The sequence below is a fragment of the Podarcis bocagei genome (genome assembly GCF_964188305.1).
Source record: "Podarcis bocagei genome assembly, chromosome: W".
Taxonomy (NCBI): Eukaryota; Metazoa; Chordata; class Lepidosauria; order Squamata; family Lacertidae; genus Podarcis; species Podarcis bocagei.
In genome coordinates, this window is record NC_138131.1 from 88,431,814 (window position 1) to 88,446,525 (window position 14,712).

Consider the following 14,712-nt stretch of genomic DNA (forward strand, 5'->3'; position numbering starts at 1 on the left):
TCCCGTTTCACCTTCCTCCTAGAAGCCAAAGGGGTCACCGACGAAGAAGATGCCAAGAAGAGGGCGATATTCTTCAGCGTCTGCGGAGAGGAGACGTTTGAAATCGCCCGGGCTCTCCTTGCGCCTGAAGACGTCGCTACTGTTCCATACAAAACAATAATGGAACGGCTGAAGGGGCACTTTTCGCCGCAGCCCTCAGTGGTGGCTCGTCGAAATGCCTTCTATGCAAAGTGGCAAGCCCCTGGGGAAACCATAACTGGGTTTGTGACCTCTCTCCGCCAAGCTGCCCGGTTCTGCAACTTCTCAGAACTGGAGAACATGCTTCGTGACCGCCTCGTCGGTGGCCAGAAGGATGAGAAGCTGCAACGACGCCTCTACGCTAAGAAGGACCTAATGTTCCAGGTCGCCCTGGAGGAGGTCCTGGCAACAGAAGCTGCCGAAAGGTCGACGCAAGAGGCACAAACCAAGCCTGCCGTCCCAACCGAGGGTCCACCACGAAGACCTCACCGACGACTCAGGATCTGACAGGGAGGAGGTGCACCGAGTACAGCAGCGCACTCAAGCAGCACACAGACCACAGCTGCCTCGATGAGAAGGAGGGAACTGCGCAAGCTGCGGGGAGAGTCACGAGAGGAGGACCTGCCGTTTCCGCAACGCAGAGTGAAGGCAGTGCGGAAAATTGGGACACATCGCCCGGGTGTGTCGGGCTCGGCCCACCCGACGCCAGGCATCAGATGACCAATCCAAGAGCCCCAGGTCCCAGGGCCCAACGCACCAAGGCAACTCGACGGAGCTCACAGACTTCCAGGTATACCAGTTGCCCCACCCCAACGTAGAGAAAATTTATGTAGAGGTACAGATAGAGGGGGCCCCGTGCTGCATGGAGCTTGACACGGGTTCACCTCTATCCATAATCTCGGCAAGGACCTTAAAGAAACTGTGTCCTAGTGGGGGTCCCAAACTCAGGCCGGCCCCATTTACCCTACGTGACTTCCAGAAACGTAAGGTCCCCACAATGGGGGTGGGGACCTTCAGGGTCCAATATCGAGGGCTGACGCGGCAACTGGACTTGCTTGTGGTCAAGGGCCCCTACATTAGCTTACTGGGATTGGCATGGTTTGGACCACTGGGGCTAGCCGTCACCGGGGTGAACCACACTAGCTTACAAGTGGACGTGGACACCATATGCAAGGAATTTCCGGGGGTTTTCGATGGGAAATTGGGATAGTATACGGCCCCCCCATTGCTCTACAGCTTGACCCCGCAGTACGACCTGTCAGGCTCAAGGCCTGCCGGGTCCCGTTTGCCCTGAAACCTCATATAGACGAGGAATTGGACCGGCTCGTGGAGCAAGGAGTGCTGGAGCCGGTGCCTAATGCCCCCTGGGAAACCCCAATCCTCACACCCGTCAAGCCTAATGGTTCGGTCCGCATCTGCGCAGACTACAAATGTACCATAAACAAGGCCCTCACGGCCCACGCATACCCAGTGCCAGTGGTCAGCCATGTCCTTGCCACCCTGGCTGGGTCAAAAAATTTTGGCAAGCTGGACTTGGCCCAAGCATATCAACAGCTGCCACAGCAGAGGCACAGACTGTGATGCACAGAGGAGCGTTCAGGGTAAAGCAGCTGCAATTCGGTGTCAGCGTGGCATCAGGAATATTCCAGAATCTAATGGACTCTTCTCCTTAAAGGGATTCCTGGCGCCACCCCCTTCTTCGATGATGTGTTGATTGCTGGGCCCACACCAGAGGAGTTTGAGGACCGCCTCCGCACCGTTCTGCAGCGTTTCCAGAGGGCGGGTCTCAAGGTGAAGCGGGAAAAATGTCTACTAAGAGTACCTCAGGTGGACTTTCTGGGATTTATGGTGGACGCAGAAGGGGTCCACCCAACTGGAGACAAGGTACGGGCCATTTGTGATGCCCCAGCGCCCAAGAGCAAGACGGAACTTCAGGCCTTCTTGGGACTATTGAACTTTTACCATTCCTTCCTTCCCCACAAGGCTGCGGTAGCGGAGCCCCTACACAGACTCCTGGACAAGAGGGCCCCTTGGGTGTGGGGCCAGCGCCAGGAGGCCGCATTCCAGGCAGTCAAGGACTTGCTTGTCTCAAACGCGGTCTTGGCACACTTCGACGAGAGGCTGCCGGTGGTGCTAGCATGCGACACCTCGCCCTATGGCATTGGCGCTGTCCTGGGACACCAACTCCCGGATGGAAGAGAGGTACCGGTGGCATACTTTTCCCAGACACTCAACGCAACTGAGTGGAACTACGCACAAATCGACAAGGAGGGTCTGGCAATCGTGAAGGGAGTAAAAAAATTCCAAGATTTCTTGTACGGGCGGCCCTTTACCGTGGTGATTGACCACAAGCCGTTGCTTGGCTTGTTTGCCCCCGAAAATCAGACACCCCCCCAAGTGCTGTCTCCTCGCGTCCTCAGGTGGTCAATTTTCCTTGCCAGCTACCAGTATGCACTGATTCACCGCCCTGGGAAGGCGATGGGTCATGCGGACGCCCTCAGCAGGCTACCACTACCAGAAACAGGCCCCGACCCAGCACCTGCACAAGAGGTTATGAGCCTGGAGCTACTTCCCGACCGCCCCATTCAGGCACAAGAAGTTGCACACCATTCCAAGAAAGATAGGGTCATCTCCCGGGTCCTGGACTGGGTGTGGAGGGGATGGCCCAGCAGCAGCCCTGGGCCAGAATTCGCCGGCTACACAACCCACAAACATGAACTGTCGGCCCACAAGGGGTGCCTGTTATGGGGAAGCAGGGTCGTTGTTCCCCAGCCCCTCCGAAAAAGGGTCCTCAGAGCCCTACATGAGACACACCCAGGGGTAGTGAGAATGAAGGCCCTTGCCAGGAGTTATGTGTGGTGGCCGGGGATCGACGGAGAGATAGAGGCCTGGGTCAAACACTGCCAGGCCTGCCAAGAATCCCGCCCAGATCCCCCAAGGGCCCCAGTCCAGTCATGGGAGTCCGCCCGAGCACCATGGTCACGCCTGCATGTGGACTTCGCTGGCCCCTTTCAGGGGAAAACATTCTTCATAGTGGTGGACTCCTACACCAAATGGTTGGAAGTCACACTGGTACCATCCACTTCCACGTCCGCAGCCATCCGGGTACTACGCAGGCTGTTTGCAACCCACGGGCTCCCTGACACTCTCGTCTCAGACAACGGGACCGCATTTGCGTCAGGAGAATGCCAAACCTTCACAGCGCAGAACGCCATCCGCCACATCCGTTTGGCGCCATTCCACCCTGCCACCAATGGCCAAGCAGAACGCATGGTGCGGACCACCAAGGATACCCTCCGCCGCATGACGCAAGGGGATTGGGAGTACCGCCTTGCCACATTCCTTCTAGCACAGCACAGCACCCCCAGCTCAACGACTGGCCGGAGCCCCGCTGAACTACTAATGGGTCGGCGCCTTGCAATCAGATTGGACCGCCTTCACCCCGATAGAGCTCAGGATGAGGTAGTGGTGGGGGAAGGCAGGAACCCCCGGACCTTCGTGGCCCAGGACCCAGTGTACGCAAAGAATTTTGGGGCAGGCCCAGCATGGGTACCCGCCACAGTCACCAGGGTCGCTGGCCCCGTGTCGTACGAGGTGCTAAAGGATGGGGGGCAATGCTGCCGCCGCCACTGCGAGCAGATACGGCGACAATTCCCGGGAGAAAACCAGGAGGAGGACAGGTCAGAGGAGTCCCAAGGGAACAGTGGGGCAGTGAGGCCCATAGAACAGGAGGGGCCAGCAGGAGAGGCAGAATCAGTAAATACAGAGAGGACCCGTGAGGCCGAAAGGACACCGGAACCAGAACCACGACTGAGCGAGCCGGTTGCGCCAGACCAAACGGCCCCATCACAGCCAGCATCCTTGGAACACAAGCCAGAACCTGAACCCCGGACCAGGGAACACCCCAGGTCACAACGCACACGTAGGCCGCCGGCGTACCTTGAGGACTATGAATGCAACCTCCCGGGCAGGACTGGAACTTAGAGGGGAGGGGTGTTAGAATCATAGAATCATAGAATCATAGAGTTGGAAGAGACCACAAGGGCCATCGAGTCCAACCCCCTGCCAAGCAGGAAACACCATCAGAGCACTCCTGACATATGGTTGTCAAGCCTCTGCTTAAAGACCTCCAAAGGAGGAGACTCCACCACACTCCTTGGCAGCAAATTCCACTGTCAAACAGCTCTTACTGTCAGGAAGTTCTTCCTAATGTTTAGGTGGAATCTTCTTTCTTGTAGTTTGGATCCATTGCCCCGTGTCCGCTTCTCTGGAGCAGCAGAAAACAACCTTTCTCCCTCCTCTATGTGACATCCTTTTATATAATTGAACATGGCTATCATATCACCCCTTAACCTCCTCTTCTCCAGGCTAAACATGCCCAGCTCCCTTAGCCGTTCCTCATAAGGCATCGTTTCCAGGCCTTTGACCATTTTGGTTGCCCTCCTCTGGACACGTTCCAGTTTGTCAGTGTCCTTCTTGAACTGTGGTTATGTACTGAGTTGAATAGGATCCAAACTGCAGCAGTCTGATTGGTCCTAGAACAATAGGATTCAGAATGCAGCAGTCTGATTGGTCATAGAACAATAGGATTCAGAATGCAGCAGTCTGATTGGTCCTAGAACAATAGGCTCCAAAATGCAGCAGTCTGATTGGTCCTAGAACAATGCAGCAGTATGATTGGTTGGCAGGAGCCACCCAATCCAGCTCCAGATAGAAGTGAATCCAAAACCTGACTGGCCTACAGGAGAATTCCGGAATTAGCCAATCACGTGCAGCCCATTGTGTAAATAATGTATATAAAGCAGATACTTTGAGGGGACTTCCATTCCCTCCTCACCACCATGAGCTGAATAAAGAGCATGAAATCCACTCTCGACTCTGAGTATATTTCAAGTGGGTTGAAAGTCTAAATTTCAACAGAAAGTCATCTGACCATCAGAGGGCAAGCAGAACCTTAATACTCCCTCCATCCTTCCTCCTATGACTAGGCGGACAATGACACACTGAAAGCTCCCAAGTCCAAAAGGTGTGAAGGGGGCCAACTCCCACTTGCACGGGCAAAGGCACTTTATCTGCGACTGGTGCCACCCACCCAAGCCACTGCTTGAACGGCTGAGATGTAGGAAACATCACAATATCATACTCTGGGAAGGTACTGTCAGTACAGGACTGGACCAGAGCAGGCAGTCTGAATTGTCAACCATTTTGCATTCTATATTCCCTATCTTTTAAACAACCCTCGTTTGTTGCGGTTGTTGCGGCAGTTTTGCAGCTCTTAAAAGCCAGAAGGGTACTAGCAGCAGGACCAACCTACACCCCTCAGCTGTTTAGAACCTTCCTTAGGCACAATTTATGCATGATCTTTGTTTTGCAGCCTTTTCAGAGCATGAGGTTAATCCCCTGTTCTCCTTGTTTTCCTAAAGAAAATGAGATTTTCAATTTTTCTGGGGGTTTTTCAAAAAAAAAATATTGATTTTCCAGCTCCGAGACAGAGCACTCTGCATTTTTTGCCATTTGGGTGCAATCAAACTGCAGATTCTGAACTACACATGGGCTGATACCCCGGGATGCACCACTGAATTGTTCTTCAAAAATCTGTGCTTTCTTATTTCTTCACCTTCTTGTTTCCTCATCGTCTTTTACAAAGGAAATGGGGCTGCTGCAGTTGGACAGTTGCCTTACTTGGTCATATGGCCCCAAATGGTTGGAGGCCCATGGTCTTAAAGCTTAAGACATGCCTGCAAGGAGGTGTGGGCCAGCTCTGACACAGAGCACGATGCATTTTCTGCCATGTGGGTGCAATCAAACTGCAGAATCTGAACTACACGTGGGCTGATACCCCGGGATGCACCACTGAATTGTTCTTCAAAAATCTGGGGGTACACCACCTAAGCTTTGAGCTACCTCTCCAATAGTGACCCATCAACACCAAACAGTTTGTCGTTGGCTTCCTTGGCATAGTTCTTTAAGTGGCAGGCTTCCTTAGCAAAGTAAACAGTAGCAAAGTAAACTGCGCTATTAACTGACAAGGCCAAGCAGGCGTTAAAGATGTCTGTGCAAATAGGCTTTATCCAGGACGCTCCTGTGCCATGGAAAAGGTCTCTGTCCAAGGAGGTCTGGTCCTCTACTGAGTGTATCTGGGAAATGTGCCTCTTCTGCCTTCTGATAGGCTACACCTGAAAAGAGCCACTTCTGCCATTGTGAAAGCTGAGCCCTCTTGAGGTGGTAGGAGGACCCATGCAGCAGGATAAAGCCCACAATAAACACCGAGAGGATCCTCTCCTGCGAGGGCTACAGTGGGAAGGGATGGAGTTCCTTCAGTGGAAGGCCTAAAAACGAAGATGAGCACCCCATAGTCAAATTTTATTAGACTTAACCATCCAGGAGTCCTTTACCTTTACCTTTAGTTCTTTGCTTCCATTTTAATGAGGGAACAGAAATATGTGAAAAGCAATGTTGTCCAATGTTATTTGATAATATCTCACACCAGGCCCATTGCTATCAATCAAATTCAATGCAACATACCAGCCAGGGAAAGCATTAAGTTTAGGGAAGCTTTTAATGTTTGACGAACTATTGTATTTTAAGATTTTGTTGGAAGGGAATTGGAAGCTGCCAAAGAGCCGAGGGGGGAGAGAGAGGCAATTATAGAGAGCCTAAAGAGCTCACCAGCAGTCTCTCATCCGACTCCGAGGAGGAGATAGGGAGGGGGGAGAGCCAGTGCCCGGAACTAGCTACTCACAGAACAGAGGAAACAGGAGGCGTGCACTGCGGAGATGGGCCTGTTGGGGGAGGAGGAGTAAGAGATCGCCAGTCGAGTCATCTGACTGAGCTAGGCATGGACGTGCTTTTTTGAACTCTTGTAACTGCTTTGAACTTTTGGCAATAAATCTTCAGAACAGAAATGGCTGTGAGCCTGGAGCGTTATCTCTGCTAGCTTTGGCAGCATCCACTCCTTACAGCATGACTCGACTCTTCTGCTGAAAGCTAGAGAGAGGAACTAAAAGCAAAAAATGGAGAAGGAGCTTTCTGAGCTGCGTAAGTGGAATGCCGGACTGGACCTGCAGTCGCGTCTGGAGGAATGCAGGGCTGCTCAAGGTGGAGCCACAGGTGGGCTACTGGCGAGGGGCAAAGGTGTGTGGGTGGAAAAGTTTAATGGCGATCCGGAGGCTTATTGTGATTTTAAGACGGAGATGAAATATTTTTTGGAGCTTGAAGCAGCTCAGTTTGCCAACGATGCTCAGAAAGTTGCTCACATAATTAGGCTCCTGTCAGGGGGGGGGTGGGCTAAAAGTTGGGTCAGGCCGTTAATTGCCTCTAATAATGAAGCGCATCGAAGTCTGCCCAAGTTTTGGCAAGCGATGGACTTTATCTACGCAGATCAAAGTTTAATTGACAAGACGCAGGAGGAGCTTTTGGCTTTGAAGCAAGGCAAATCTACAGTGCGCAGTTACTGGTCAGGATTCGCTATGCTTGTGCACAAACTGGGATGGGATTTGGAATCAGAGCCTGTGCAAGCTTTGTTTAAGGCTGGACTGAACACCGAAGTTAAGGATGAGCTTGCTAGGGCCCCCCGTCCAAAGGATATGGATGAGTTAACGAAGGCTGCTCTTGCGGTGGGGCTGAGGCAGGAAGCCAGACTGCGGGAAAGGAAAGAGGGCAAGGGCCGGAGTTTCCATGGTAACCACATTCCTGAAATGCCGGCAGCTGCTTCCGAAGGTCAACAACAGCCGGAGCCCATGGAAATAGACTCAGCCCGTGCGCAGGAAGGTTCGAAAGCTCAACGGCCGGGTGGCAAAGAGAAGAAAGACTGGCAAGCTGCCAAGAGATGTTTTTTCTGTCAGAAAATGGGGCACTTTGCCAGAGTGTGTCCGGAGCGTCGTAACTGGCAGGGTGTGATGGCCTGGGAATCTGATTCAGAGACTGAACCGGAGGAATCCCAGCCTGCACAGGAGTCCCCGCCTCCAAGGCCGGCTGAGCCGGGGCAGGGCCTTGAGTCTGAAGCGCCTGCACCTGTGCCGGATCCTCAGGAGCAGACACCAGATGAATCCACTCTGGCTCCGGAGGTGATTGAGGACCAATTGCCTACAGGTGCGCCTCTCCCAGCCCTGTCAGGGGAAGGTGAGCCTCCCCCTGGGTCCAGTAACCCTCCAGCCTCTCCTGAGCTGCAGAGGCTCAGGGCAGAGAGGCGGAGGGAACTGGGTTCTCTCAGGAGGAGTGCTCGCCTTAAGGCCAGGAGAGGCGGGTCACCTGTGGGCCGGGACCGCCCCTGGCCTCAGAGAAGATAAAGGCCAGGTTGCGGGAGCAACGGCGTTGGAAACCTGTTTCTGCCAGCACCCAGACCTGTTCTTCCAGAGCTCCCGACCTTGCCCGGCCCCTCGCTTTGGACCCCGCTTCGCCCTTGGGTGGACAGTCTCCAGACCCTCAACCCAGGACCGGACTCTGACCACGCCTCACTGTAACCTCCCCCTGGGACCAGCACACAGGGAATGGTTGGGGCCACCCAGCAGGCAGAGGCAGAGGAACCCCAGACTTCGGGAAACGGGGAAGCCTGGCTGGTGGTGAACCGAGGCAACAGCCAGGCGGGAGCAACAGCGAAAGTCCTCGGCTTGGACACCCCAAAGCAAGCATAATGTTGAAGGTGGTCTTAGAGCTCCCGAATGGCCACGCGGTGGAGGAGTTGGCTTTGGTTGATTCCGGAGCTTCGGCGTCATTTTTGGAGAGCCACTGTGGTGTAATGGTTAAGAGCGGTAGTCACGTAATCTGGGGAACAGGGTTCGCGTCTCCGCTCCTCCACATGCAGCTGCTGGGTGACCTTGGGCCAGTCACACTTCTCTCTGAAGTCTCTCAGCCCCACTCACCTCACAGAGTGTTTGTTGTGGGGGAGGAAGGGAAAGGAGATTGTTAGCCACTTTGAGACTCCTGAAGGGGAGTGAAAGGCGGGATATCAAATCCAAACAACTCTTCTTCTTCAAGGAGTTTGCAGAGCAGCACCAACTGAACCTGAGGCCTTTGGATTTTCCGCTGCAAGTCACTACAATTGCTGGGAGAGAACTGTTGGGAGGTGAAGTGACCCATCAAACGCCTCCCATGAGGATGCGGGTGTCTACCCACTCCGAGGTCATCGCCTTTCACGTGGCCACGTTGGCGGGTCCGCCTATCATACTGGGCATGAGCTGGTTGGCCTTGCACGATCCGGTGGTCTCCTGGCATCAACGGTCACTGATTTTTGGGTCGGCGCACTGCATGGAGAACTGCCTGGGCCTAGAGCTACCTCGACAGTCGGAGGCCGGGATGGCAGCAGCATGCAAAGCAGGGACGACCGAAATTCCTCCGTATTATCGGGACCTACAGGAGGTGTTCAGCGAGAGGGAGGCTGACACGTTGCCACCGCATCGACCGTATGATTGCCAGATCAACCGGATCCCGGGGGCCACGCTGCCGGTGGGCAAGCTCTATTCCATGTCGGAGAGAGAGATCAAGGACCTGAAGGACTTTATCGAGAAAAATCTAAAGAGAGGATTCATCAGGGAATCCAAGGCGGCAGGGGGGAGCCCAGTGTTCTTCGTGGACAAGAAATCGAAGTCGCATTTTATTAGAAACATAGTCAAATTTTATTAGACTTAACCATCCAGGAGTCCTTTAGTTCTTTGCTTCCATTTTAATGAGGGAACAGAAATATGTGAAAAGCAATGTTGTCCAATGTTATCTGATAATATGTCACAACAGGCCCATTGCTCTGAATCAAATTCAATGCAACAAACCAGCAAGGGAAAACATTAAATTTAGGGAAGCTTTTAATGTTTGACGAACTATTGTATTTTAAGATTTTGTTGGAAGCCGCCCAGAGTTTTAATGCCCATGTTTTAATGTCCTTTTAATATGTTTTAAAGTAAAAGATACAAGAAAGATCCTTCTTCTGGGGCCTGCCTGGTGTTAGCCTGTGTGTAGTTCAGATTCGGAAGTTTGATTGCATTTCCTGCCATTTTGGGTGCAGAGTGCTCTGTGTCAGAGCTGGCCCACACCTCCTTGCAGGCATGTCTTAAGCAACTGTCCAACTGCAGCAGCCCCATTTCCTTTGTAAAAGACGATGAGGAACCCAACAGAGGATGAAGTACCAAGGCACTGATGCCCCTGCTATTTGCAGAATTCTAATGATCCCAGCAGAGCTGATTCTCTACTGAGGACTTGTTGCCTCAGTTGGCCGGAATGACTGACTGCAGGTACAAGGCAGGGCAGACCTCGTAGATACCCAGGGCTTTAGCCCCCTCAATATTTCTAGGAAGGGTGCTCAGTCCCCCCAGTATTGAGGGGACCGCCATCCCCCACCACCAGGCTGTTGCTGTGGCCACAAATGACTGTCCCCAGCAGCCGTGGGAGGCCAAGGGCCCTGTTAGCCACGAGGGACATGCGACAAATATGAATGGCCACGCCTGGCAGGGGAGGCGAAGATGGAGGAGAGGAGAGGGGAGGGGGGAAATTTGATTTAATCCATTTGCATTCTGCAGGGTATCATAACAGGTTTCCAAACAAATAAACAACTTTTAACCAAGACGAAGGAACCAGAATGATTGGCAACTCAAACTAGAGCAAAATCCTTAGTTTTTCACCCCATCTTAATGCAGCCTATGGGACCAAACAATTCATTTGGCGCCGGGCGTAGGTACCTGAGCGGGACGTACGACAGGTGTGGATGAACACATCTAGGTCACATTGAGTAATTTGACCACACAGATGGGCCAGTGAGTGAAAGATGAAGGAGAATTTGGAATGTTAATAACTCCTCCCACCCATCTCAGGCAAACTGGTGGGGCAGCTACATGCATTCTCGGAAAACACAAGATTATTAAATCCATTCCCAGCTGGATTAAATCCTGGCCATGGGGGCTCAGCCCGCCCCCCCCCCACTATCCCCCATCGCCAGGTTGTAGTTATGGGGCTGCAAATGACAGTCACCTACAGCTGCAGGAGGCACACACCATAGGTAGCCGAGTGGGACATGAGAGAATCAGAACAGGTGGAGTCTTCACCATCTATCTCCTATGAGAGAAGCAACTGTGACAGTAAGGACCCCTTTCTAAACCAAAAGATACAAGAAAGCAGGGGTAACGGGTATATGGGGCTTCAGCCCCCTCAATATTTCTAGGCAGGGGGATCAGTCCCTCCGATACCGAAGGGGCCGCCACTGGCCACCGCTGGGTTGTTATGGGACTGCAAGTGGCCATCTTGAGCAGCCACAGGAGGCATGGGATGTAGGTAGCCAAGTAGGACATGCGATGGACGTGGATGGACACGCCTGGGTCACATCCGAGGAATTTGACTGCAATTTGGCAAAAAGCTGATTACAGAATAGCAGCTGCCTCTTGAATTGTGCCCGCCATCCCTTCTCCTGCCTGTGAGTAGCTGCTTGGTCTGCCTATGCAGCTTCAGTCAAGTTAGCCTTGAAAAGTTTGTGCATTCTGGCCCCACCATTCTCCCCCCACCGCCGCCACTGCTTACCTATTCGCCTACTTTTCACCTTTGAATCCCTGGATTAGTACATGTGGAATGTGCACATAAGCACAGAGAGTGAAATTATGTGAACAGTCAAGTCCACAGTAATTTGAAATGAAGCATTTCCAGGTACAGGAGGTAATTATCCCTCAGGTGAGAGACACATTTCTTTCAAGAGGAATTTCTTGGTAGGCTGAAGCAGTATTTGCCTTACAGCGCCTGTCACCAATATCTCCTGGAACTGAATCATAGGCCTTCTAAGCACCGATCATTGCAGGAAATTGTCAAGATCTAGTGGTGACCTGATGCTTAACAATGTAGCAGAAAATGTGATTTATTGTTTTTCATACCTCATTATCTACCACAAGATTCTCTGCGGGTCATTATGCCATCCACATCCTTCTTTGGAGGTCCTTTAAGCAGAGGCTTGACAACCATATGTCAGGAGTGCTCTCATGGTGTTTCCTGCTTGGCAGGGGGTTGGACTCGATGGCCCTTGTGGTCTCTTCCAACTCTCTGATTCTATGGAGCCTGGCAACCCAACAAAGCAAGATGCATACGCGAGGGCACTAACAATGAGCAAAAAAAAGAGGCGAGAGCACAGTTTAGCCTTTTGAGAAGCAGAGGGGCTTATGGAATCTGTGTGTCAAGTTTTGCAACCTCTGGGGAACTTGCTTGTGATGCTGCAGTTACTTGGCACAGAGAAACGAAACATCACATCTCTCTTAACTGAACCATCCTACAGACTGGAAGTACTGTACATTATGAGTGCATGGCGAGTTGCTGCCAAATGTTTGCCTGCTTGATTTCCCTCGCACATAAGCAGACTTCAGCTGAAATCACACGTGGGCATGTAAGCATGAACTGAACTACTGACTGAAACACTGGCAGGCATTTCTGTGGACACAGATGTAATTTTCTTCCAGCTATGATCATGGGGACAGCTGTACCTGACTCTGTTTACAGTCCAAATTGCATTAACATTTCCCTGGTTGGAAAGACAGACACAGCCGAAGAGGGTACATCTGGTCAAGTGTAGAAGGAAGTCAGAAAATGGGTGATTGATACCCAAGTCATTTCTTTCCCCTGGGATGTAAACAGGTTTTGCCTTCTCACCCACGCCCCACCACTTTCATGTGACAAAGAGTGTTCTCCTTAATGGAGAGCGCTGGTTGCGGTGGGGTCTATCAGGCCACACACCCCCTCCTTGGTTGCCAGGCATGATTGAAAAGTTGGCCTGTGGCAATGATTAGTTGGTTGAGTTGCTGGGGCAATTTATGTGTTGCAATTTGGTGGGAGGGATCTAATGCTTTATACTCTGTGCACGCAGCTTGGAAACTTTCTCTTTGCTGCGTGCATCGGAACACCCGCCCGCCCTAAATTTAAGGGTTTTCTGCGTCGACCTTGCTATGCCTGTCATGGGGTCATCTGCTGTTGTGGCAGGGGACTGGTAGGAATTTTGTCCATCTGGCTGATTTGTTTTTTACCTACTGCAAATCGTCACAACTTGTAAGTTGCGGTTAGGCATTGGTTATCAAATTGTTTGGAACAGGGGCAAGGATTGGCTGGGCCTGCCCCTCCAACGCTGCTGCGGAAAGGGAATTCCGTTAAAGGAACCCAGGGGCTTGCCATGTTTTCGTCCGAATCCCTGGAATGGGGCTAGGACCGGCAAGCCCTAGGGAGCATGCGGGGAGAAGTGAGGGCCTGTCGCTCAGCTCCATTTCTCCCCAATATTGTTTTCCCTTACTGGCTTTCGGTGGAATCCGGAAGTAAGTTCTGTCCCCAGGCAGGGGGCGGGGGGGACAGATAGTCTTAACCAATGCCGCACGTAGACAGGATTGGAATGAGTGGCACAGGGAAAGCAAGATTGGCGAAAACGAAAGCTAAACAACTGGTACAAACAACCTTGACTTCTCCGCCACGCAGATCATCTGTCCCAGCTGTTTTAGGGACACAAGAAGGGGTAGCTGAGCAAACACCATTAGAGGATATGGCTTCAGGAGGATCTGCAGCAGTCTTAGATCAAATTTTGGGACAATTGGAAATTTTAAATAAGAAGGCGGATGAGCATTCATCCAAAATTGACCAAGCCACAGCCACTATAAGCAAACTGACTGACCAAGTTGCTCAACATACACAAGCAATTGGGAATCTCCAGGAAGCAACTGCAGAAAATCTCAAATTGGCTGAGGAAGCTAACCAAAAAGCCGTGGAAGCCAATCAGAAGCTTGAGGCAATAAAGGTGGAGGTAAAGCCCTTGCACAAACAGATTGGTGAACAGCAGGCCTACCTGTCTATGGTTGAACTGAGAAATAGGGAAAACAACCTTAGATTGAGAGCAATCCCAGAACTTGAACAGGGAGATTTGATCGGCTATTTGACATCGGAATTCTCAAAGTTCTGGGGGATAGAAGAAGATAAGGATTTTAAAATTGTAAGTGCTTTTAGATTGGGAAGAGTGGTGAGGAAGGACAGATCCAGAGACTGTTTGATCATTTTGAGATCCAAGCAAGAGAGAGATAAAATACTAGGCCTTCATTTTGGAAAATCACTTGACATTCAAGGCAACAGAGCAGAAACTTACAAAGATATTCTGAAACAACTCTTGGACCTTAGAGCTACATAAGGAGCAATAGTATCCTGGCCACCACCTCTGCCGGTACCTGCACCTACACCTGCACCCTCGGGACCAGAGGATTCAAAGGAAGAGACGCCACCACCAAAGGAATAACAGATTGATCCAGGATGACTCTGCAGCTTCTTAGTTGGAACATTAATGGCGGGAATTCCCCGGAAAAAAGAAGAAGAATATTTCACATATTGCAAAAAGAACAATTGGACATTATTTGCTTGCAGGAAACGCATGTGACTAGGCTCCATAGGAAAGTGTTAATCAATAAAAGATTAGGCCAAGAATTTATCTCATCGGAGAGAGTTAAGAAAAGAGGAGTGGTGATTTATGCAAAGGAGAGCCTGTCACCAAAATTTTTATTTAAAGATGAGCAAGGAAGAATTTTGGCTATTGAGATACAGACTCAAGGAGAAAAGTTTTTAATTTTAGGAATCTATGCACCGAATGAGGGGAAATCAGAATTCTATAAGAAACTGCATGAGACAATGCTGGACTATTTGGACTATACCAACATCATTATGATGGGAGTTATGAATGGGGTGGTCTCCACAAATATGGACAAGTCACAA